Source organism: Panulirus ornatus, chromosome 37, assembly GCF_036320965.1.
Source record: "Panulirus ornatus isolate Po-2019 chromosome 37, ASM3632096v1, whole genome shotgun sequence".
Lineage (NCBI taxonomy): Eukaryota > Metazoa > Arthropoda > Malacostraca > Decapoda > Palinuridae > Panulirus > Panulirus ornatus.
This window is the reverse complement of record NC_092260.1, coordinates 13,269,175-13,295,056: the sequence shown is the minus strand read 5'-3', so window position 1 is coordinate 13,295,056 and position 25,882 is coordinate 13,269,175. Positions and strand designations below refer to the sequence as shown.

The following is a 25,882-nucleotide window of genomic DNA, read 5'->3' as shown; positions in this document are numbered from 1 at the left end:
CCACACCGAGACGATGCCTTAGTAGCACCGCTTTACGCCACGAACTCCCCCAGTGACGAATTAGACGCTATTACGTTTTCCTGTGAATGAAAGTGGCAGAAACATTTTCATGAAACACATCGGTGAATAAACTAGAATGGACGAGTGCATCTTGATGAACAGTACTGACGGAATAAACAGTAAGTAGAGTATATAAAATGCAAACGTAATTACTGTTGGAAGACCGATACAAACAACGCCAGTAGCACGCCCACCCTCAGGAAATGTACCATAGCGTGGAGTGGAAGTGTACCAACAGTAAGAAATCCCATACAAGAAGCATCAAGGTCACCATCACTGCCACACTTGGGGGTACCACATAAGTTTGGTGGGTCTGGCGAGGTGTGAATACTGACTGCTGTTGATGGCGATGGTCGGCTGGGGCCGCCCCCTCCCTGACGGACGGACGGTGGACGAGTCTGACTGGTGGTGCTTGGGGCTTGCCTCCTGACTCACTCCTGCCCCACCCGTCCTCCCATGTCTCATACTATCGTTACCACCACAGTCCGCCACCTCCAAGACTACCATCACACGTAGAGCATTAACGCTTTTATTAACGCCGTCATTAGCACCATCACATACACGACACTAACGTTAGCACCAGCTGTAACAGTAACTAACGTTAGCACCAGTTGTAACACTAACGTTAGCACCAGTTGTAACAGTAACTAACGTTAGCAACAGCTGTAACACAAACACTAACGTTAGCACCAGCTGTAACACTAACACTAACGTTAGCACCAGCTGTAACACTAACACAAACGTTAGCACCAGCTATAACACTAACACAAACGTTAGCACCAGCTATAATACTAACACTAACGTTAGCACCAGCTGTAACACTAACACTATCGTTAACACTAGCTGTAACACTAAAGGACAGAACCTCCTGTATAGACAGAACTCACAACCAGACGAAAGAACCCATCAGTACAGTATAGCAGGGAACGACTGAAACCAGCAGTAAACAGGAGAAACCAGTATTCATCGGGAGAGAAAAAAAAATGGAGGCATTTTAACGATGATTGTAAGCGACTTTCACCACGGAAATAAAATTATGATTTACCCCTTCACACTAAAGAGGGTATTTAACCCGGATTACGTCTATGAAAGAACAGGTGATGCGGTCCGGAGCGTTCTCTGACTCACATGACCTCGGTGACCTGGGGGGGTAAAAGGTCGGGCACAACGCCCTATCAGTATTTCTGGATAGATCTGGTAAGGTTCTGTAGTCTGCACCGCGCGCCGGAGTAATGATTATTTTTCTGAGCATGATTAAACAGACGGAGTTTCCACACGTACATATACATCCTAGTTCTCACAGCCAGATGAACTGTACGTATATCCGGCATGAAAAGAGTAAGTAGAAGCAATTTATAAACTGGGGTGTAAATCCGCTGGGCGAACCCTACGTGGGTAGCTCACTTCGTTCCCTGACACACACGCTGGAGACAAATCCCTGGGATTTATTACCTTTATAGGTATTGAACCCTTGCCTTCCTTGGGACTGAACACGTCCGCCGAAATTGTTAGTCTGTGTTCCGTACTGACTCGGCTTGATCTTTAAGCACGACCCTTAGTTGTGTCCCATTAGCCTCTCACTTGACTCTTAAGGGTAAGGTCAAAGGTTAGGCCATCGTATTCAAGGATCGTACTGTCATGCTTTACGACAGTAAATCTACGATCCACTGAAGTGTTGAAGCGGTGTGGCCTTAGCCTGAAGTAGACCTTATACTATCGTATGTAGCTTTGCATTACATTGCCACGCTGGTGGTGTGACCGCAGGGCACACAAAACCCTGTTATGGCTATAATTTGCAACGACCCCTGCAGTGATCTGTTCGCAAGATGAATAACAGTAGTCCCAGGTGTTCAGTACAATGCTCTGCCTCAGGGTTACCGTACGCTTTGGTAATCAACTATGCTCAAGAATCAGGAGAGAGCTGAAGGCGTTGGATATAATTTGCTACTTTGTGAGGAATGTGCTGTAAGTATGAAATAAAAAGCATCTTAGATATCGTCTTGGGGATGGTAACGTGGAAGTCTACCTTATTTCAAAGGTTCTATTTAGGAGCACATACCAGCTACTCTTTCCGGGGGAGGGTAGTAGTGCGCCGGACAGGCTGGTGTGTGTGTTCTGGTGGTTGTAAGACGTATCTGCTGCGTCTTGATGAGGTGGCTGATTAAGTCTGATGAGGACTCTCTCAAGGTCTTCCGTGCTGCACTAATTTCCAGAGACGTATCGTGATGCATAGACGTACGCCGGACCTCCATCTAAGCTTAAAAATCTTCCCAGGGATCCTTTGCCTTCGAAATTTGGAGTACCATGAAAAACGGGAAGGTTTCTTCAGGAAGATTTTTAAGCTTAGCTGGATGTCCTGCATATATAAGTCCTAAGCATCAGGATATGTCTGGAAACTTATGCAGCATGGAAGGACTTAACAGAGTCCTCATCGGATACAATCAGCCACCCCATCAAGGACCGGCAGATGCGTCTTACAACCACCACAACACACACACACACACATACACACACACACCAGCCTGGCCGGCGAACTAGTGGTCCTGGGCGGAGCAGGGTAGTTAGTTAGTGTGAGCTCGCCTCTCACGCCATCGATTAAACCATCAGGCATTATAACGCAAGGCTCTCTTTATCATAAATCGGATAATCACCCACAATTATATATTACCATTCATTATCGCCCTCATAATTACAGCCGATAATTACCGAGGCGGGAATCTTATTATATGAGAGTTGGTCAGGCTGTTGTGTGTGTGTGTGTGTGTGTGTGTGTGTGTAAGTATGTATGTGTGTGTGTGTTGTGTCAGTGATTTCTATTTGTGATTACTAATTATGTGTTACGGAGGGAATCTTACTCTCAAATTGCCTTATCTTAACCTTGTATATATGTATCATGTCTTTACTCCTAAACACACACACACACACAAGCCTAAGCCAGGTACCTATTTATCGACCAGCCTCGAGAGGAGGAGGATGAACAGGGTTGAGTGTAGGCCGACTGCAATACTTTGGATTCGAACCCATGCGAATTCGATCCTAGGGTGACCCATGCTGACTCATGGTCACTAACGCTAACCATTACACCACGGAGGCCTGTGTGTGTGTGTGTGTGTGTGTGTGTGTATTGATAACCTTTTCCTATCTATCACCCCCCCCCCCCCCGTGAACTTCCTCCCGTAACCACCCCTGTAACTCCGATTTTCCATTCAGTTTGAGTTAGGTCTCGTATGACTTGTTAAAGGCGCTTTAGTTACTGTATCTTGTTTCACGAGTCGGCTGCAGTAATTGCCTGACTGGAGCGAGATACTGGCAGCTCGACCGGCAAGTTATACTGACGTCATTGTTTAACAGTACTGAACCCTGTTTCCGTAGTTACGTGGGAGCGTTACAATCATCTGACTTCCTTTTGTCTCGAGGTATTCTGTGACAGTATCTTGTACCGCTGAATGCAGCGTGATAAAACCTGAGGCTGTGAAGTCCGGACGAGAGCAGTCAGCAGTGTCATCACTTGGTTTATAGCAGGTGTTATTTACCTCAGGAACACCCGCTGCTGTTATGTGTATTTATGTGTGGGAACACCAGATTCTGGGGATGATGATGGATGAAGACAGATGGACCCCTCGGGGAAGCGCTCCTGGCAGTAACCTCGTGCACGGCAGTACAGTCGTAGAGCAAGACGGTGCTCTCTTGAACTTGATGGCCTGGCCTTTGACTTGACCCTCAGGGGAAGGGGAAATGCCATCACCAAGGGTCGTAACGTCATATGCTCAAGGGTAGCGTGTAACGTGCCATTCCTCCCTCCCCCCACTCCTCCCATCCCTCCCCCCTTTTTTTTCTCCCACCCTTTATCGTTAGTCTCGTAATCCATCGCTCCCTCGCCTCACACTTAACTCCCTACTCCCGTCCACGACGCTCTCCTTCCATACCCCACCTCGTCCATGACCTCTTCCTTCCTTCCTTCCTTCCTTCCTTCCTTCCCCCCCCAAACTCTTCTCGCATGCCGGCCTCATCTCTCCTGTTCCGAGATTCCCTGAAATCCTCACCAATATTCGTAATGGTAAAAGTCCATTGTAACTTGACTGGAAACTAAGACATAATGCATATAAATGGTTCTAGTACGTGTTCCCAAACACACACACACACACACACACACACACAGTAAGGCACACATCGTTTATAATGTAAGGTGTAGCAAGGTAGGATTAGCCTCTCTGTTTCCTCGTGGGAAAAGTAATACGTATTCTGCAAAAGCAGTCATGATTTATCTGCAAGTAAACGTTATTGAATATAATGTATGAGTAGTGTTCACTGGTATTCTTTAATTGGTGTTCATGGAATTTATGACATACGCTACACACACACACACACACACACACACACACACACACACACACACACACACACACACACACACATTCTCATCCTTTCTTCATCAAACTAGATTTTATATCAAATTCCTATCTCTTCCCTGGCCTCCCCTCGTTCAGACTGTTTCCCCTTGCACTTATAGTGCTTCCTCTGCTCTCCCTCATCTCTCTTCTCTCAGCCAACTCTCCTCAACCCGCTCAGCCCGTGAGCTGATATGTTGCTATCGTCATGTTTGCCTTTCCATATCATGTAGGCATGTGGTGTTATCATTGAAGTCTTTCGTCACAGTTAACCCTTGGCCTGATCACAGCTGTGTCACACATACAACACCCTCCCCTGTTTCTCTCACGCCCCTGAGCAATCTCACAACACTCCCTCGTCTCACTGCTCTCAAGTTCTCCCGGAGGTAAGCTTATAGAGTCATTTAGAAGTCGACAGATCGGAAAAGACTCTCAAGAAAGATTGTTTAATTTCCCCACCTCACAAACCCACTCACTCACCCCACCCTCTCCTCCTTTGCCTCTCATACTACCTTCTGACGGAACCTCTCGTCTCCCTTTCACCCTCTCCCACTGCTGTCGTTTCCTCTTCCCCTCCTGGTTCCCCTCGACGGCGGCCCCCTTACTCCGCTTGTCCGTCCTAACGAAGCTTGAGCGTCCCTACGTTCGTGCCTCCTCGCCCGGGCATCCGTGCCTCCTGCGCCTCGAGGCTGGGCTACGTCCCTTGCCCGCCAGTGTGCGTCTACCCTTCATACGCCCTCGTCCCCCCATGCTAGGGCGACCCTGCCTTCTGGCCTGGCCACATCCCAGCGTATGTCCTCGCGTGCCTGGCTCCCCTACAGGCGCCCCTCGTCTCCCCTCACGCCCCAGCTGTCCTGGCTGATCAATCCGGCCCGCGACTCTCATTACGCTCCTCCCCGTCATGCCTCCCTCCCTCCCTACTCACCCTCAGCTGTCCTACTTTCATTTCCTCCATTTTTCCTCGTCATACCATAGTTTACCTCGTTCATTTCTGCTTCCTTATCCTGGTTATGTGTTTGTAACTGTTACCTTCTAGCCTCTGCTCATCCCCGCCAGATATCCCTTCCCACCACTTAACCTTCTCCAGCACCTCCCACATCCCCAGCACTCGCTCCCCCTCAGCATTTTCCTCACCCACCTTGAGTCACCAGGAGTCACGCGCAGCTTGTGGTAAAACCGCAACTGTCGTCATATTTCCTCCGCTACTCACTCTCTCACCTCTCACTCCTCACACTTCTCAGTACCTCCTACCTTTCACTCACGCTCACTCCCTCACACCTCTCACTCCCTCTCCCGTCTCTTAAATTCCACTTTTCACTCCCTTCCCGAACCCTCTAAATTCCACCTCTGACTCACTCCTACCCCACACCTCTTATTCACTCCTCTATCTTACCCAATACCTCTTAACACATCATGCAGGCCTTGTTCTCTCTCTCTCTCTCTCTCTCTCTCTCTCTCTCTCTCTCTCTCTCTCTCTCTCTCTCTCTCTCTCTCTCTCTCTCTCTCTCTCACACACACACACACACACACACACACACACATACACACACGGGTCTATCCCATCTATATACATGAGTCTACCCTTCCCACGCACAGAAGTCTACCCCTCCTACACTCATGGATCTACCCGTTCCCCTCCCCCCTACACACACGGGTGTACTCCATCTACACACACGTCTGCCCCTCCCAGAACGGTCACCCCTCCCTCCTGTATATAAACCCCACCATAATATTTAATTAACGATCTGTCAGTCTGAAACAATATTTGTCTTAAAAAAGGATTGGTTAGGGGAAAAAACTCGCCAGCATATTGGAGGGCTGGGCCTGGTAGCTGCCAATATGAGGCTGTATCGATTGTTGCTTGGGAGGGAGTGAGAGTGAGGCGAAGGGAGGGGTGTGGAGGCCTTGGACGACCGAGTAGTAAGAGTGAGGCTCTTGGCCGAGGGGAAAACTAGTATATAAGAAAACGTTAAGCAACGGTCGTGCGCGACAGGTCGTGATGACCTACAACCACATTACAGGGTTCTATCTGTGAAGCGCTCCTTTTGAATCGTCTCGTGTTTACCACGCTCCTCTGTGATACATACCAACGATAGCCACTGAATATGGAAATCCCAGATTCTCCTGAAGCAGATATATTTACGTGAATATGCAAAAGTAATTCGACCTGTTTTCGGGATATGTGTTACATCTTTAGATTAGGTAGCTTTATGGCGTATTTAGTGGCAGTTACAAACCACTGAACTGGTTAACACGGAGGCCAGCACAACGGGCAGTAACTAAATCCTATACTGGTTAACACGGAGGCCAGCATGAATAATTAGAATAGGATAAGGTTACTATATAACTTGTCCCCCAAATCCTAAATAGGTTAGTAAGGAAGAACTGCACGCTGGGTCGCATTGGGTATTTAACCCCTGGAGCACTAAGGTACGGTCATGAAGTACAACGGTTCAGTACTTGGTATGACGGCTTAGCCTTTGACCTTACCCGTAGAGGTCAGGTCAAAGGCTGGGTCATCATATCCAAGAGACGAACCGCCGTATTCATGAGTGCCATATACCAGGTATGACTCACATATACTCGCCCATCTATATTTTCTGAAGGCAGGAAAAAAAGATGTACTCATATCCTTGGTTAACTGAAAGGATGACAGGTAACAACTTCATCGCGTCATCCAGGTCCGAGAGTAAGATTGATTCACTGGTCAGATATACTTCTCTCCGCCGGTCTAAACACACCGACGCAAGGATAAAAACTAATACCTTCACGTACCGTCTCCTACCCTTGAGGACGAGGTATGAAAAGCGTTGTGAGAACCAGTTTTCCTGGGAGCAAAGTTGGCACTGAGAGAGGGATGAGGAGGTACTTGCCGTCATCAATATTATCATTATGATCTCTGTTATTAGCATAGTCAGCATAATCATGTCTTATCCACTCTCATATATATCATCATCAATACAGTTGCTGTGAATAGCATCATCAGCTCCATCATCTCATTTATCCCCAGCATCAACATCTTCATCTCCGTCCCTGTATTACCGGGATTTGCATCTCCTAATTCCTTTCCACCAGCTCTGGCAGGAATTCCATACGTTAGCTAAAGCTCATCCACACACCTCCTAATTGCTCAGCGCCCCGCCAACTGAGCACCTTCAGGATTTAGAGAGAAAACCATGATATTTGGAGCAGAGGACAACATGTACCTGGCAGAGCATGAAATTTGATCCTTTGGACAGATTCTGAACATGGACTGACTAGTTCTGAGGCTGTGGGGTGGGGAGTGACTGGTGTGGAGGGCCTCCCAGCAGCGTCACAAGGCGGGGCTGTGGTTGCTGAGGTGAGGAGAGAGGAAGATGAGGGTTACCAGGTGTGGAGGAGCTCCCAGCTGCGTCGCGAGGCGGGATTGTGGTTGGTGATGGTCATGGAGGGAAGAGGGGGGAGGGGGTTCACCTTGCGTGGAGAGCCTGCCACCAACATTATTTATATGGTCATGTTCTTTATCATCTGTTCAATATGTATTACCATACACTTGGTCTCCTACTACAGTGATTATAATTATCACCATACGCGTGTCTCTTCTTACTACACTAGTTATCACCATACGCCTGTCTCCTCTTAAGTCAGCAAATATCACCTTACGCTTATTTCCTCTTGCCCCACTAATTTTGACTTTCTGATTTCTACCACGATCAAAAGCAGTCTCGAAAGGACTCGGTGGTCTTCTGCTGTTTGAATTACTTTGCATTTCTTTGTATCTGTATTTCTCTGTACTAGCCGGCGGGGCTGTGGTTAATGAAGGTCAGTGTGAAGAGGAGCAGGAGGCTGCTCCTTATTATTACCAGCTTTCCTCCCACAGGGGACCTCCTGACCTAGGAAGCCTGTCCCGATAAAGACATACTCTGGTGCTATACATTAGCTCCATCCTACCTTTCTCCTGCCATGGCCCGTCTACTGTGTCGTCTTTATATTCAAACGATTCTTCTGAGTTGTTATAGTCTGAAACTGCTATGCGTCTATGTGAGAACTCTTCTAAAGCGAGAGCACCAATACCTAAAGTTCTAGAACTGGACTACCAGTACCTAAGGCTCTACAACTGTACTCTTGTATAATATTTTCTGAATTACATTTACTTAACACTACCCAGGTACTTGACTGTAACAGCCCTGGCCCTGGCTGGCACTTCTTGGCACTAATGAAGGCAACACTGATGTCAGTCGGGGCCGGCCGGGGGATTGGGAGGGGGGGGAGATGCAATTAACGTGTGGCTGCTCATCATTGGTCTGAGCTAATGGCCTGATCTGTTCTACGTCCATGGTTGGTGAGGCGTTTGGGGTCGATGGCTGGTCAGTAGGGGCAAGGCAACACTGCAAGACAGGCCCTAGACACACATTTACCAATTTCTCCAAAAAGTTTAACTTCGAGAAGAGGAAATTATATACGAAAGCTTCATCATTATTTTCTCTAGCTCTTGCTTGATCGTCCGAACAGTTGCACTGCTGGAAGAGAAGATGAAAGTTTACAAAGTTTACGACCGAGTTTAACTAAGGTGCTGTCCAAAATGAAAAGGTGGAGGCTGTGGTTACCATAGGTCAAGGATGTGGTAGCAGAGTAGGTGTGGGAGTAGTGGGGGTTTTGAAGGTTGCAGGTGGTGTTGGTGGTGACAAAGGAGGCTGCAAGTGGGGCAGGTGGTGGTGATGGAGGCTTAAGGTGGAGCAGGTGGTGGTGGTGGTAGAGAGGCAGCAGGTGGTAGAAGAGGCTGCAAATGGTCAATACCGAGATGCCAGAGGTAGATATCGACCACCTGGGTTGTTCGGTCAGCGCCACAACCCTCATGATTCCTGCTGTCTGGCTCCTGGTTAGCTTCCTGCCCGCCGTGATAGATTATCCTTTCCTGGAACGGTACACTGAATAGCAAGAGTGTTACTTAACAAACACTTTCCGGTAACACCGACTCTCTCTCTCTCTCTACTACCACTCACCACCAACACCAGTACTGTTAACCGCCAACGCTGATACCACAAACCACCACCACCACCAACCCCATTCACCAACACTGCTACTATTCGATGGCAACAGCAACAAGACCCACCGCCATTACCGCCACCACCGGTACTATTCACCATCCGTCTCCACCCCTGACATCCCAACGCTTACCTACTGAACTTTACAGTATACCTTACTTCCGGCCGTGCAGGGAGTCCCTTGTCATTATGCCGACCCACCCTGCCTGCCTGCCTGCCTGCCACCGACCCCACACGACACGAACAACCGTATCTACCACTCAAAACTACACCTACATCCCAGTATTCCCGCCATAACCGCATCGATGTACAGCTCTCTCTCTCTCTCTCTCTCTCTCTCTCTCTCTCTCTCTCTCTCTCTCTCTCTCTCTCTCTCTCTCTCAAGGCGCGCATAAAACATTTATTACAGGAGAACTGGGAAATGTGCGAGATAAAAATATACTGTAGCCAGCATAGAAGAAAATTGAGTGTGTGGCTTACTTATTTGATCTGGGCGAGTGATGGTCGCCTCAAAGGGAAGATTGGGGGAGAGGAGAGGACGCGTTATTATATAGCGCACCATGAGGAGGCTTCTCCCTCCCTCCCTCCACACTCCCGTCTTCAACTGGCACACAAGAATTGGCAACCTCATGGTAAGAATCCATTTTTCGTCTTCCTTTCCGGAGGATCTCCTTGAACTCTCTAACTAACCCCACTGATCTTACCTGCTCCCTTTTCCATGGCAGAAGCTGATCATTGCTCTGACCCAGATGCAACACGTCATAGCATTTCCTTATCCGCTTTAGTAAGTTACATCTGGGTGATGGAAGTTGTAACATGTTTAGCACATTACAACACATATATGGTGAGTCAGCTGACGTTACGACAGGCTAGTTCCTGTTACGATACAAGAGCACGTTGTAACGTGATATCGTTGGTAACACTCAGTTCCATTAATGCGGCGACTCGTGGAAGATGGACATGGTGAGGAAGGTTAGTATAAGCGAGGTGAAGGGAGAAGGGAAATAAGTAAGAAGGTGGAGGAGGATAGACAGGAGTAGAGGAAGGGAGGGGCGCCTTCCTGGCCGCACAAGGTGAAATATTAAACCAAAAATAGAATGTGCGCCACCCTTCAAGATTACCGGAGGAGGAGGAGCTGCATCTGGCCTCAGCAGCCTCTGCCAGGACTTATGAGGTTTCCAAGGGGCGCGGGTGACAAGGTTGGAGGAGGGATTGGTTGGTTCCAGGCCTCTGCGAGGGTTCAGAGGGAGGAGGAAGAGGATGCCTAAATAGTGAGGGGGAACGTTTCACCCAAGAGAGGAAATTAAAGACTGGTAAGATCGAAGACGTTGTGTTGTGTCTCCATTTCGTTTTAGACTTTATAAGTGAAGCGCTGTAAGTTGCTGAAGTTTTGCATTCAGTATTTTTTCTTGATATTTTCCCCTGGCCTATGTTTCCCATTGCTGTGTGGGAGGGGCGTTGAGAAGGAAAGTTCTGAAGGGTAGCTTGCCTTGCGTACACCTTGAGTCCGTTTTGGAGGCTCACCTATACTTCCATAACTCGGTCCGGAATTAAGTTTTACTGCAGCTGCAGTGAATACATAGGATAAAGTCGCGGCTTACAGATATACGTAGCCACTGAAGCGTGGCTGATCAAGGTACACAATCTAGTTATTCATCCAGTGTGTTCAATACCTTTTCCACTGAATGTGTCCATAACGTTTCCAATATTTGCCAACGCTGTGTTCAAAAGTTTCAACCCCGGATATATATATCCATCACGTTCTCTAATTATAATCACGATATTTTTAGACCCCCGGGAATTACCTTAGAAATGGAAATGTCTCAGGATGCATACTGTCACTAAGCCCATGATGCATGTGACAAGCGGTCCATGTCTCACAGTTCTGAAGGTAAACATAATGGGAGCCAGAAGTAGAAAATTGGATCGAGGAAGATAAAATTAGTTACGTACAGACGCCTAATTCAGGATAACAAGGCTACACTCCTAGCTTTATACAGGAAGCTCCGGCATCTTTATTTTTTAGCAGTTCGTGGAATGATAGAGTTAAAGAGTAAAGAGCATTTTTATTCACCTCTTTATTCCGTTTTGGCTGATATAAGATATCAGGCCACTCTGCTCCTATGGCATTAGTTTCAAGCAGCGCACAGAAGTAAACCAGGAGTCACCAAGTTGACCCCAAGGACTGAAGATTTACCAAGCTATCACATGTAACCTAAGGGTTTCGAGGTACGCCAAACTAAAGGCTATTGGGTGACCTAAGATCTGACAGTAAAGCAAAACGAATGTTCCAGTTCAAACCGAAGTTTCATACAGCAAATTCGAACATTAACCATGAACTCACAGGTAATTCATCCCCGAACCAATAAACCAAGAGCTCACAGGTAAACCACAAGCTTACTTCCAAACCATTATCTAGGCTGACCCATTACACAGAGGCATACCAGGACGCTGATGAAGACGCAAATGGAATCCCCAGATCGTCTTTCCTACGTTTACTTTATCGTTTGAGGGACCTGAACCCACTCGCGGGGCCCCAAACTTGCGATAAGTAGCGGCAGTTGTGTTGATTGCCTGATTGGTGGGGGATAATTACTGCTGCTGCGAGTGGCTGACCCGATAATAAGGCGAGGAACTCAATTTCTTTTCGTGTTTTCTTTGCGGATGTGTCTTGGAGGGCGGTTGTATGGCTGGGGATTCTGCTAGTTTGTGAAGTTTCTGTTTATTTGTGTTCATCCTCCAACGTCACACACTGCCCTCACAGACTCCCTCCTCCTCCTCCTCCTCCTCCGCCTACTCCCACATCCTCTCCCTCTCCCAAGGTTGTGGGTTTTGAGGCATGTCCTACCGCCAGGGTACCGGTAGGGCTTGTAATGACGGCGCAGTGAAGGAGCACTTCAGTGTCTGTCAAACTCCCCTCCTTGGCCTAGGATGCTGTCTCTTCTTTCTACCTCACCCACACGTGGGTTTCTGGCATTCAGTCCACAAACACGCACACTTTTTTCCTCTCACAGAACTTTATAAGACTTAGCTCACATGACTTAGTATATTCTTAGCTCTAGTTATATAATCCTGAGCGCAAAATTTCATGGTTGTTACTCTACTCCCTCAGACTTCTCACATCCTCCTATTCTTCCCTCGGGGCTTTCACTTCCTCCTCCTCCTCTCTCTCTAGGGCCTCTCACATCCCCCTCCTCTCCCTCGGGCCTCTCACATCTCCATCTCTCCCTCTCCCCCTCTCTATTAACAGCACCTGCTACATTTTCCTCTAAAGGTCTTACATCTGAACTTTTGCAGCGTGTAATATTTCCTGATGTTTAATGCCCCTCTCATTACAGACTCATTATGGACCTGTTTGCGCTGTGGAGCGTCTCGTGCGCGGCTGCCTTGCCATTTTTGGTCATATTTATGACTGCTGCCATAGGGAGAGAGACGTAATGTGTTTGCTCTTTCGTAATATTCATATTTTTTTCGGCCTAACAATCAATCAAACAGCGACATTCCTTTAGTCTGGAGATGACCAGCTTGAAACTTGGTTGCAGTGTACCTTGGCTCAATACTCCCAGACGTGTGTATTCTTAATTTGTTCATTTAAAGGATTTATTTCTTCTTGTGGTGGTGGTGGAGGTTGGGGGTGTCAAAGATGAAACCCCAAGTCGTCTATTACGGGCTGGTGCTCCGTGGAATCTCAACCAGCTGCGACAAAACCCTGCCTACACTCCACATGATACAATGCACAGGATTAGTATCTGACCTGAGCCATTACTGTTACTCTGCACGGGTCAAAGTTCAGTAATTTTTTTTTTTTTTTTTTGAGGGCATGTGCTCCTGCAGGTTCAAGGTTGGGCTGCAGTCAGCAGCAGGGATGATGGACTCCTTCAGTGAGAGTTTTATGACGAGACGTTTCTCCTCGTCCACTAATGATATAATACAACCTCATCAAAAAAGACTTTTCACTCGCGGTGTAATCCCATGCAGGCGGAGTCTGGTAACACAAACACACACACATATAATCTATCTATCTATCTATCTATCTATCTATCTATATATATATATATATATATATATATATATATATATATATATATATGATACACAAGTCCATAATGATAGTTATAGTGTAATCGCAATATATATATATATATATATATATATATATATATATATATATATATATATATATATATATATATATATATATATCCAACCAGATATACTACCTCGCCTTTCCCTCTTAAGCAAGGTATCATAAAACACAAACTGAGGTCCGAAGTAAAAATAAGAAGACCTGGTCAGGCTCCTTCCTGTATTCTTACTTTTAGAAAACGCAAAAGGGAGGATTTCCAGTCCCCTGCTCCCGTCGGTCTTGGTCGCCTTCTACGTCATGCAGAAGATATGTGGATCGTAGTCTTTCCTCCCTATCCCCGGGCAGACGCATCTCTTGCAACAAGGTTTATACATCTGATGTTTTATACTACTTATATATATATTTCCTTCTTATTTTAAGAATTTGTATGGTATTAAACCCGGGTTCTGCCAGCCTCTACCTTCCGTACATTATAGAGAAGCCCAAGCTGCTGCTCCGCATATGTCTCCCCTCCCCTTCCCCCCAGCCTATCCAACCCGCCTTACCCATGTTATCATCTTCCCCTCCCTCATCTTCTGCCCCAGCCCCTCTCCCCTGTCATTTTTGTCATCTTCCTTATCGTTTGGTGTCACGTTCATCACCGCGCGACACATTTTACTGATTCATCAGCCCGTCTCGCCTCTCATATCTCCCCTCCCTGGTGAGGCTAGCAGGGGAGCTTTGCCCTCTGTCTCACGTACTTTTCTCCGTTCCCTTCGTTATTTATGGATGTAATTCTCATATTCGTGGATCCCGGTTCCCCTGTTCTGCCCGCCATTATCATCTGGACGGCTCCCTCATGCTGGCTCATGGCACCTTGGGTCTCGGTGTCGTGGGTAGTAAAATTTATTCCTGTTTTGGCAGAATCTCTCTCTCTCTCTCTCTCTCTCTCTCTCTCTCTCTCTCTCTCTCTCTCTCTCTCTCTCTCTGTTGAGACGTGTCCTGAACACGAGTGTTCAGTGCGACACTGCCGGACATTATGGCTCAAGGGAAATCCAGCCTGCGCTGCCGGACGTACAGCGAAGTCGTACATCCTTTTGCTTGAATTTTAGAATGGTGATGGTGGGTGCCAGTGTTAAGCTCATACGGCATAATATTCCTACATTGCAACCTTCAAGCTCGAACTGCAGAGTTTCAGTGTCCGCTGACACTAGGCCTGCACTGTCTGCTGATAATGTGTTCCTGCACTGTACGCTAACAGTGCAGGCCGGCAGTGTACGCTCACAGTCCGGGCCTACACTGTACTCTGACTGTGCAGGCCTACAACACGCAAACAGTGCGGGCCTGCACTGTACGCTGAGTGTGCGGGCCTGCACTGTACGCTGACTGTGCGGGCCTGCACTGTACGCTCACTGTGCGTGCCTGCACCTGAGACTGAGGAAGAATGTGCAGAGGGTTAGAGCGTCTGTTTACCTCGTGGTCAGGAACTGCTGTATCTACCGCGGGCGTGCGAGAGTGTAGATGCTCGCCCCTGCAAACAGCTATGTGTCTACCCAGGAACTATAGGGCAGGACAAAGATTTAGTGGAGCTGGTGAGAGCAGGAAAATTACATGAAAAACACAAAGTAGAAGGATGGAATAAGATTACGCAAGGAAGGGGAAACACGATATTGTTGACGGGAGCCACGCCAGAGACGACCACGGGCTCGGAAGAACACATGAGAATCGAAAACTAAACAAAAAGTTATCAAAAGGTAGAACTCTTGAGAAACTTCGGCTCACAGACCGCAGCAGCAGCAGCAGCAGTAGCAGCGAGAGATTTTTGTTCGAAAGGTTGGAGCAGCGAGGCGACCAAAGTTGTGCCACCACACGGTTTTTATCTCCAACTTTGCCCACAGGAAAATTTTGTTCTCAGGGCTGAGATTGGAGGGGAAGCATTTTAAACTATTACTGGGCTGTAAGGCAACTTAGGGCAAGATTTATGATGGAGGCAAAGTGGACCTGAGGATGGCAGATATTGTTCTCGGCAAGATATAACGGGGGATACATCTTGGACGGACGAATAGTAGAGCGAACGGTTACCGTGCTGGTAGCATGGGAGGGGAGCAGGGGAGGAAAAGGCAGCAGTGTTATTAGCGGAATGTGAGGGGGTGAGGAGGTCATGGGAGAGAGAAGTAATTAGCCGAGGATTCAGGGGAAGAAAGAAAACAACCGGAGTGGGGGGCGAGGAACAGCCTAATGCACTTAAGTTTGTCAATAAAGACCCCCATCAAAACACACACACACACACACACACACACACACACACACACACACGGGAACTCACAGAAGGAAACTCATCCGTGACGTCTAGGTGGCCATGAAAGCGTGTGTAACTAGCGTTGCTGAGAGACCCTCGCCTGACATCATCATCAGATGTCTGGATGGTGCCTTGTCGTGGTTCATTCCTACCGCACCATGCACGGGTAGGATGGTCTGGCCCTTCAACTGATCCTTAAGAGTGAGGCCGAAGCCCATCCCATCACATCTAAGAGACACACTGGCGTGCTCAAAGGCCGCATCGTTGTGCTCGAGGGCTTAAGCACGCAAACCCGTATTTCATATATGCAGTTTTGCGAGTCTGCCCAGTAATAATTACGTGAAACGCTGATAAAACTATTTGCACTGTCATCCCTTGATGAAGGACAACGAAGTCAGTAACGATGTTAGAAATGAGGAAATTAAGGACATTTTGTCCTGTATATCAGAGAGCAGCAGGACGGTTAGAACAGTAGTACGTACCGCGACATCTGGGTTAAATATATCAAGAGCCATATACTTACAGCTGGGACCCCAGCCCTGACCTTCATGGTACAGTGAAGACGGCCACCCCAGGATGTGCTGGTTACGTAGGCCTGTGGTTGGCGGCTACCAACACACTGACAGAACAAAGCAAGAGCATGGTAACCTGGTCTTAGGTCGAATTGTGTTTAGAAGACCTTTGAAACCATCTTATGATGCACCTAAGGCATGGACCCAGACCGATCTTGGGGTAAAAGACCTCCGTTATAATTATAAGATATACTTAAGGCAAGATAAGATCCTTGGCTGAAATGTTGTAGCTATAGAATATCTAAACTATCCCGTTCGGGAGGTGAGTAGAAAATCATCTCCGAAGTCATCCTGGAGAATACGTAAGACAAGGAAAAATTCCAGACCAAATTGCTGGGGTAAGCAGAATCCCGACGAAACCATCTTGAGGTGAATGATTTGATTTGTCCCGATATCACCGGCAAATTTATTGTGCATCCCATGCTCATCCTGCGATCGGTAGCGCAAAAGGATTATAGAGGTCACAAACGGTCTTGAGGTGGACCCTCAACATGTGCAACCTTTACTACGATTCACTCAGTGATATAGGAAAGGACACCTTCAGTGCTGGCAAAGGGAGATGGGAGGAAGCCGGTCTTATTAACGAACAATTAAGGTGTGGGGGCGACCGAACCACACGCTTTTGGTAAACATGTTTCAGTCGTCGTGTCAGGAGGAAGATTCTTATGCCATGACGCACCAACGACAAGGACACTGTTAGAAGTTCCGTAAGTGCTCGAAGAATCTGAAACTTCCAATTTATCCAGGAATTTCCTTGTCTCCGCGTGCATTCGAAACTGAAAAATTTCTCGTTCGAGTAACCTGTATACCCCTGCTGGTTCAAACGAAGCGGGATATCCTGGAATATTTGTCTTGTCCGGATAAGAGGGAAAACGTTTACGTTACTGGAAAGAACAGAATGAAGTAAATGGTTGAAGAAGCGGGAGTGGGTGGGTGTGACGTGCCTAGTGGGCGGCGACACGCAGGGCTGTAAGGGAAGGTCGCGAGTGCCTATAAATGGCAGGGGCACTCCAGTTATCATGCTGCCGCTTGTCCATCATGCCACTGCGGCTACACCTACACTACCACCTTTATTGTTTAACATCGCCTACATTACCTACACCCACCCACACTAACGACACAACATCCTTTGTGCTCACTTACAGTACTTACAGCAGCGCCTACTTAACCTATGACCCTTTACATTCCTTACACCTCCTTCCGTTAACTAGTTGACCTGTCAAAAGGCGAACAAAATTTTTAGATTTATATATGGTAAGGTTCTTAAATGTAAGTCTAAGGAAATAATGCTCACTCTTTGCAATTCACTGGCGTACCTCCTCCCTCAATACTGGGTTAAGCTTTGGTTACAACTTAAAGACGACTTAAAGAATGGAGAGAGTACAATAGCAAGCCTGTGAGAGGCAGCTGGAAGACCTACTTATTCTGTATATAAAAGAAAATGTAAAGAGATTTAATACAGGTATACCTTATACGTTCAAGAACAGATTTGATCAGTACTTCGCTTCAAGCTCACGAATGATATGATTTACACTTTGGTTACATGTTCACACATATTTATCTTGAAATCATTTGTACCTTTTTCTACACTTGCTCTACTAATGTCATAGTTTCTGATCTCTTCCACTATCAGTCTCAAATGGACCCAGTGGCCTGTTGCTGTTGGAATTCCTGTAACCAAACCCCTGCAACTCTACCCATTTCTCCAAGAACAACATGACTAACATCATTAGCGGCTGTGTACTTCAGCATATGCAGCAGCTGCCTCATCATCACCAGCATCAACTCCCTCCCATCACCACCACAACAGCACCATCTGTGTTAGTATCTTCCTTTCTTGAAAAATCTCTCCTGAATGTTCAACTACGCCATCTTTTATGCCCACCTCTCACCATCAGTTCCGAGAACACACCTTTTCACACTAATATCATTGTCTTCCCTCTTCCCTCTCCATCACCTTCACTGGCCTCCAGTACTGTCTATGCTGCCATCAACACCACCACCACCAGCAGCAAGAACATTAGCATGTACCCTATGCCTTCGCCACCAACACCACCACTTCACTCTACATAAACATTTTTAGGACTCTCTCTCTCTCTCTCTCTCTCTCTCTCTCTCTCTCTCTCTCTCTCTCTCTCTCTCTCTCTCTCTCTCTCTCTCTCTCTCACCAAGCTCCTTTGATGACTATCTGATGTACCAAGCTGTTGGACGCTGCAGCATGGAGTCCGGCACATCCGGTGCAGGTGCAACATGCTGATCAGCTGCACCTGGAAGAACCCAGTGGTCTCCTCGACGTTCCTGCTGCTAACCTTTTTGGTTAACCCTACGAGCACGACGTCATGAACATCAAGTACGACGATACGGCCCTGGAGCACGATGGTGCAAGGGTGCCTGGCGGGTCAGGTCAGAGGCCAGGCCATCACACCCAGGGGTCATACCGTTTTGTTCAAGGAGTTAAACAGACACGGACCCCTGACGCGTCCTTTACCCTCCCTCCTTAATACTGTCTACACCACCTTTGTTTCCCAGGGACACAGTCAGCTCAGTGTACCGAGTCTATATTATTCTTGCAAGAGATTTTCGTATGCAGATTAAGGGCTAGACCTTCCAGGATATTCCATGCGTATATGATGATGTACCGCTCATGTCAGCGATCTTATGATGCATACAGTATCAAAGCTTCGAACTTTTGTTACGGTAAATAAGATGCGTTACCCGAGCGATGCGGTTGTGGACAACTTTTGCACAGTTTCTAGCCGGTCAAGTTCTCCTTTATTATCATCGTCATCATTATTGCTATTATGTAATCGGAGGAGCCCCTCTCCAGCAGCTTCAAGGGCTGCGCTACACTCAGGAGCAGGGACAGGATGGAGTGTGAAACAAGTCGTTCTTCAGCGTGACTGTACTGTTTCGTCAACCTCGCCAAAGGTGACTCTTCACTCACGATGCAATCTCAAGCAGGCGGAGTCCGGTAACGCCTCATGTTCTCATATATAATGTTGATATTATTATACAGCAGTAGTGCGTGCGGGGCACATGTGCTTGGAATAGTGTCGTCACTCTACTTATTTCTGTGGTACCGTCATCTGTTATTTTCTTTGCTCCTTCTGGATCCACATTATTCTTCTCTTCGCAGTGTCTCCCTCCCCTCTCTTCCCCATTCCCTTCACCTACCAGCGAAACTGAGAAGCGTCTGCTATTTATCTGTTCTATCGCTGGCTTTGACAGCATGTAGCTTCCTCTTTTACATTATGGTATGTGACTGTCTCCATAAAGATTCTCTCTCTCTCTCTCTCTCTCTCTCTCTCTCTCTCTCTCTCTCTCTCTCTCTCTCTCTCTCTCTCTTTCTCTCTCTCTCTCACACACACACACACACACACACACACACACACACACTTCGAACTCGCATTCAGACTATCTCATCTCTCTTAGACACTCCCTTCCCGGGGATGCGCTCCGCCCACCTCGTCCCGTAATCTCTCTCCTTTACCTACGATAAGCCGCTACCTCTTGTAATCCAACTGTCACTCGGCCCACTCACCCATCAACCTCCCCTCTCTCGTTACTCACCTACAGTCCTTCCCCCTCACCCTTCCCGCCCTACCCCCTTGCCCATGCATTTTTCTCTCACCCTGATCACCTCTTAATTCCACTTCTCCCTCTCTCGTCACCATATCAGGGGGAACTAATAATAAAATATAATTCCTTCTCCCAAAATACGTCCCTGTGCGATGGTTACCATTTCAGCAACCACATCATAGAGGTCCCAGAGTACGCTAAAGGACCATACTGACCCAGGAAGACCCTCTAAAACCCCAGGTGACAAAGCCCAAAGACCTCCCAGAAGACCCACAAACCATCCACGTAGATACCTAAGGTGTTTCAAGGAATATTACTCCCTCCCCCCAGCAAGTGAGTGGTCCACCAACAGCTCAAACACCGCCTGTGACACCCCCAGAAGTGACTTTAAAACGCAGAGAGGCCCCCATAATACCACACACCTTCTGAGAACCCCAGAGCAGGCCAACAGGGGAGCGATGTGCGTGATTACTATTTGTGTATTACGGGGAGAGAGTTTTACACTAGTGTTGCCCTGTCTCTTATTCTTGTTTATATATAGCTTACGCCAGGTCTCATTTTACCGACCAACCCCGTAGGGAGTATGAACACCTGAGCTGGGTTTGGAGAGACTGCCGCGCCCAGGATTCGAACCCATGCTGGCCCGACCCTGAGTGGGACAATGCTGACTCATGGCCGGTAACGCTGATCACCACAGCACGTTGTGTGTGTGTGTGTGTGTGTGTGTGTGTGTGTGTGTGTGTGTGTGCATGCGGATGATGGAAGCAAATCCATTACACTACAGAGACCAGCCTACAGCTCCGAGTCTGTCCTGGCACGGAAGGAAGGATCCGTGAGCACAATAAATTCAAGAAGCCTTCTTGTCTCCGCCCGGGCCGACGTCACCCTTAACTTCCTGGGCCACAAGAGACACTCTAACGTGCCGTGCTTCCCTCCCCACGCCCATGCCGTGAAGCCCACGCCAAAGGAACAAATACGGTCAAAATCATCCCTCTTGCCTAATCTTTGGCGGCGCCTGTGTGGGGCTTCTTCATTGGTGTAGACGTGACTGATGAGGGAGAGTGGGGTGTGGGGAGGGGGGGGGGGACTGTGGTGCCACCCATCATGAACACACTCATATGGCTGCCTCCATGACCTTCCTGTCACTCGCCGTCTGCTGCTGCTGCTGCTGCTGGCCGGCGACACGCACCCTTGCTCCTCTTCCCAGATACATCTAAATCCACTTAACCTACCAAGGCTTCTCTCTCTCTCTCTCTCTCTCTCTCTCTCTCTCTCTCTCTCTCTCTCTCTCTCTCTCTCTCTCTCTCTCTCACACCTCTTGATTAAGGAATACACTCTGAGCATGACGGTACGGCCGGCCCTTGGGAATGACGACCTGGCCTTTGTTATGAATCTGGAGGATGATGTCAAGAGTCCAGGCCATTGTCTCCATGGGTTGTTCTGACGTGTTCAAGGTTACACCGTCACGAAGAAGGATAATACCATCGTGCTCAAGGGTGGTGCTGTACCGTTATGTCCAGAGCGTTTCGAGAATCTTTATTTATCCATCTGTATCATGAAATGCCCGAGACAGGGGGCTTCCCTTCGTCCCTGCCTGGTGTCTGGGTTATTGCGGATATCCAGAGAGTCTCCTGTGTGTGCCGAGTTAGCTGTAACGTCATTCCGCAGTGCTTTGTCCAGACTGCCGCCTTTTATTGTCAGCTGCGTGGCCTTATTCCCCAGACTGTTGCTATACGTGGCGTTTGGGGAGTTAAAGCTACCATGATTTTTTTTTTTTAACGTCACTCACAATCATTCTTATGTAGGCAATTACAGCCTCTGATTTCCACCTTCCATCTAATTCTTTACTCCGCTCTTGCCCCTCACACCTCCTTCTGATCAAAACATTTTCCTTCGCAACAAAACCTTCCCTCACCATACTTTATTTTCTCTGCACATGTAACGTCTCATAGTTCGTCTGCCGCTCTAAACTCGTCCCAAAGCTGACCATCTCTCCCCTCTTGTAACCCAATATGCCGGTACAAACATATCTACCCTATCCGGTCGTAGGTGCCATCTTAGCCTCCCCGTTTTGCTCCCTGGTCCTCCTCCTCCATGTCTCTATCTCCCCTGGTTCGTATAATACCAAGACCCTACACGAACTCCCCGGCGCTTGCTTACTCCCCCCTGCCACCTACCATGGCCTCTCTCCCTCACCTGGCACTTCCCATGACTGTTATTAATGGTCAAGTCAGATGCCGGTCCCTCATACCGAAAGGTCATAATGTAGGGCTCAAAAGTACCGTTAACCTCAAGGGGGTTGAACTATTGGATGTGTTTATCTCGATATTGTGGTCGTTTAGATAATATATAAAACATGAACCTGATAATGGCAGTATGGGTGGCCACGTGCCTGGCAGCCAGCCTCTCCTGAGCCAGATGTGGTTCCGCGACCCCTCGGGCCTCTTCCTGCTTCCTCTCATTCCCCTCATTATCTCCCTCGCTCCCCTCACTCTCCCGTCATGTGTTATCAGGCCGTTATCAGGCACTCTGCTAAATCGGCCAGGGTCGCCACTCAGTCGCCGCCACCGCACCACCCCACAACCACCACACCATCACCACCACCACCACCACCACCTTCTTCATGACCTCAAGACCTCACGACCATCAAAACCACCACCCAGACCATCATAACTACCTCAACCACCATCGTCTCAACGACATCAACATCACCACCACAACTCAGTCATCACCACCATCGCTGTCGTCAGCTCATTTCTACCACCACCAACGCCCCACGAGCCTGGCTTACCTTGCACCAGCTATGCACCATCCCCGTCCCCCATCTTCTATCCCTTCCCCTCCATGTTTGTGTTTACCTGCCCTTCTTTCTGCTTCTACCCCTCTTAAGGAGAGGTGTTCCAGTTCCCGATTTCAACCCTCTCCCCTACGCCCAATGCCCTTATCTCCATACAGCCACTACCTCCACCCACATCTCGCTTTCTTCATCTCGCCACTATCGCCACCTACATCTCCCTCACCTTGTCTACCTACCATCTTAAGCCTCTTCCTCATTCCCTCGCTCTCCCACACCTTAGCCATATCTCCACGGTGCCTCATCTGTTTCCTTCGAGTCCCCAACCTCCTCCTTCCTCCCTCACTCACATATGTTTTCCCTGCCTGAAGACGTCAGTCCTGTCTTTTACTACCGCGTGGCGGTACAGGGTCTCAGCAGGTACAGGGTCTCAGCACCCACAAGATATTCCACCATGGTGTCCACACATCGTGCTGTTTGTTCCCCTCAAGTAAACATAACCAAGAAAATGTCGCAGGAAAAACTCGTTGGCTCCGCTCTGGCGTTTACTCTCACAGTTTTCACCCCAGTGAGCGTCTCACCTGCCTGCCGCACCCCTGGCTGGCCCCTCACTCTCTCACACCTGCCGCCTCTCCCTCGACCTAATGTTATTTTCCCTTCGTGGTCGCCCCCCCCCCCCCCCCCTACATCCCTCTCTCCTGGTCCACCAGCCCCTCGTCCATGCCTATTTCTCCTCCATCTGATGTCCTCCTCAGCCCTCCTGCCTCCCCCAACTGTCTCACTTTCTCCCTCAATCACGTCAATCCCGCCTGACGAACACGTTACATCAGACCCGTGAGTGGAAGGGAGGGTGGGATAGCTCCCGAGCACAACACATGTACGTAGTTTCCGCTCCCTCCCTCCCTCCTCGCCTATGTTTACACCCCAGATTGCCTCCTCCCACCATCTGTCTTTCCTCCTCCTCCTTTGTACTTGCTGTTGCCTCATTCCTCATGGTGCGTGATCTTTTCCCCACGCTGACTTTCTCCTCACCATCTATCACGTACTGTTTCGTCATCTGCCAGCCACTTCTCACTCCCTCGACATATAGACGCTCCATACACCTCACGCTCAGTTACACGCTCGGTCCAGACACCACCCCACGCCACAGGCTGGCTGGCCAGTGTACACTTACACCACATGACAGGCGCTGTCATCACCAGCTGGAGGGCCAGTACAGCCCACGCCACCTGCCAGGCGCCCTCACCACCAGCTGGAGAGCCAGTACACCCACGCATCTCCGGCCAAGCGTCCCTCACACTTGCTAATACCTCTTACCATCAGCCAGACACTCAAATCGGACTATCTACGAGGATCCATTCAACGTCCTCCATGCACCCCTCCCCATCATGAGCAACACTCCCTCCTCTCCAGACTCCCTCATCATGTTGTCAGGTCAGGTTACCTCATGTGTCTGTCTCGCTTTTCACTGCGTGCTCGCATCTGTCACATGATACTCACTGAAATACATCTTGTTTAGTAAGTCAACTAAGTGACACGTTTAATTGATGAACGAACTGATCCTTGAATATTCATACAGTAGCTCGAGGCCGTGAGCTGGACTACTTCAGAGACCTGAAACATCTTTCATACGTAGTTATATGTACCTGAGTTGTCTCACTCAGCACAACGGCTGTGACACTTAGCTGTCTTTCCTGGACAGCTTCGTCGCAACCTGAATGTAAACAGCCGTCGTAACGTACACGAGAATATTAAGTGGTAATCGGAGTCTATTGCCGAAGTTAACTTCTTGCAAACTTCAGGCTGGCTTTCTCCCACCCCGGGTTCTCCTGTTACCTCGCCAGAGCACCTCCCGACCCTGTGCAACCCCCCTCGCTCCTGCATCACGCCTGGCCTCTCCACCGCCTGCCTACACCTACACACTGGGAAACGTCGCAGTATTACTATTTACGCCCCTTTTTCTGTCGTTTTTAACACGTGTGTTCACTACTACCTCGCGAAACACTACTTCAGCGTCAATCCCGTTGTTTTGTTCCCTTTTGCGTAGCCTATATTCTCTACAATGGGTATTCGAAGCTATATAAAGTCTGTGCCTATGTCCCATACATCTGTCCTGGCTAACAACTAGTTAAATTTCGTATAAAAGTGTTCAAAGGCACTGTGAGGAGGCTGTACCCCCGGAGGATCAGCTCAGACAGGTGAGTCATGCCCCAGGAATCCACTTCACCTGCGGGTGTAGAATTGCCAGGTGTGGGCAGGGCTGGGATTGCAACAGCACCGGCAGAGGCTGCGCCCTGCAATACCCTCTAACTTCCATTGTTAATTACTCCCATAATACCCAGTTGCAGGCGGGAACAAGATGAATATGGTATGTTAACCAATCCTCAGAGCTCTTCACCGTCCCTGGCCTGGACATCATGAGAGGCTCTGCTGCTTCTTGTGTGGCTGACACAAGAGAAAACCGACCGAGTCATTGTTCCCTCAGTTGCTTTTCCATGACGTTCATACTTGAGCAATTGGTTTCTAGGCCATTGTAGCTCAGTCAGTTGTATTGTATGACTGTAATTCTGCGGCGAAACAACGTGAGTTCGAACACTTGCCGAGAGCCTGGGGGAAAAATGTCCAACTTTGCTGTTAAAACCTGGGCGGGTCTGACCAGAATAATAGTCGAGACTGTACACTTCTGAGCGGTACACAAGTTTTTGGTTTTGGTCCTTTGGGTCGAAGTCTTCCTAGGAAGATGGTGAATCGATATTTTTTTCTATTTCAAGATGTTCAATTTATGTCACGAAGTACCGAACCGATGCTTCAGTTATGAGTAAATTGGTTTCACTAATGATTAGACAGTGAGTGGCGTACGTTTCATGTTAGACAGTTTCGAACTGGCTTTTCGAGCTCGAACAACAGTGATTCATAAACAGGCTGGCAGCCTTGATGCAAGCTTTTGAGAAAATGTGTGTGGTTCTTAGGTTGGTTCTTTGCTCTCTGGTTCATGTTGCAATAACCCAGCCGGTTATTCTGCACGTCTTTTGTAAAACATGAAACATTTGATGCCCAAAGTTCAAGACTAAAGTTGAAGACTTTGGGGAGAATTTTAAAC

At 48.2% G+C, this 25,882-nt stretch overlaps 2 protein-coding genes across 5 annotated transcripts in view; one reads left to right on the top strand and one right to left on the bottom strand.

Moving 5' to 3' along the window:
• The window catches only part of LOC139760512 (normal mucosa of esophagus-specific gene 1 protein-like), a 686,022-nt gene that overhangs the window by 368,766 nt on the left and 291,374 nt on the right, over window positions 1-25,882 (bottom strand). The gene's annotated exons all lie outside the window — the stretch shown is intronic.
• msi (RNA-binding protein musashi) overlaps window positions 1-25,882 on the top strand; it is a 214,517-nt gene that overhangs the window by 96,540 nt on the left and 92,095 nt on the right. Inside the window, exon 1 of one of the 3 annotated variants that reach the window (XM_071683800.1) lies at window positions 18,055-18,229. The exons of the other annotated variants lie outside the window; for them this stretch is intronic. The gene's annotated coding sequence lies outside the window, so the exon portion shown is untranslated. Of the gene's footprint in view, window positions 1-18,054; window positions 18,230-25,882 lie in introns of those variants that run through there. 3 annotated transcript variants of the gene reach the window in all.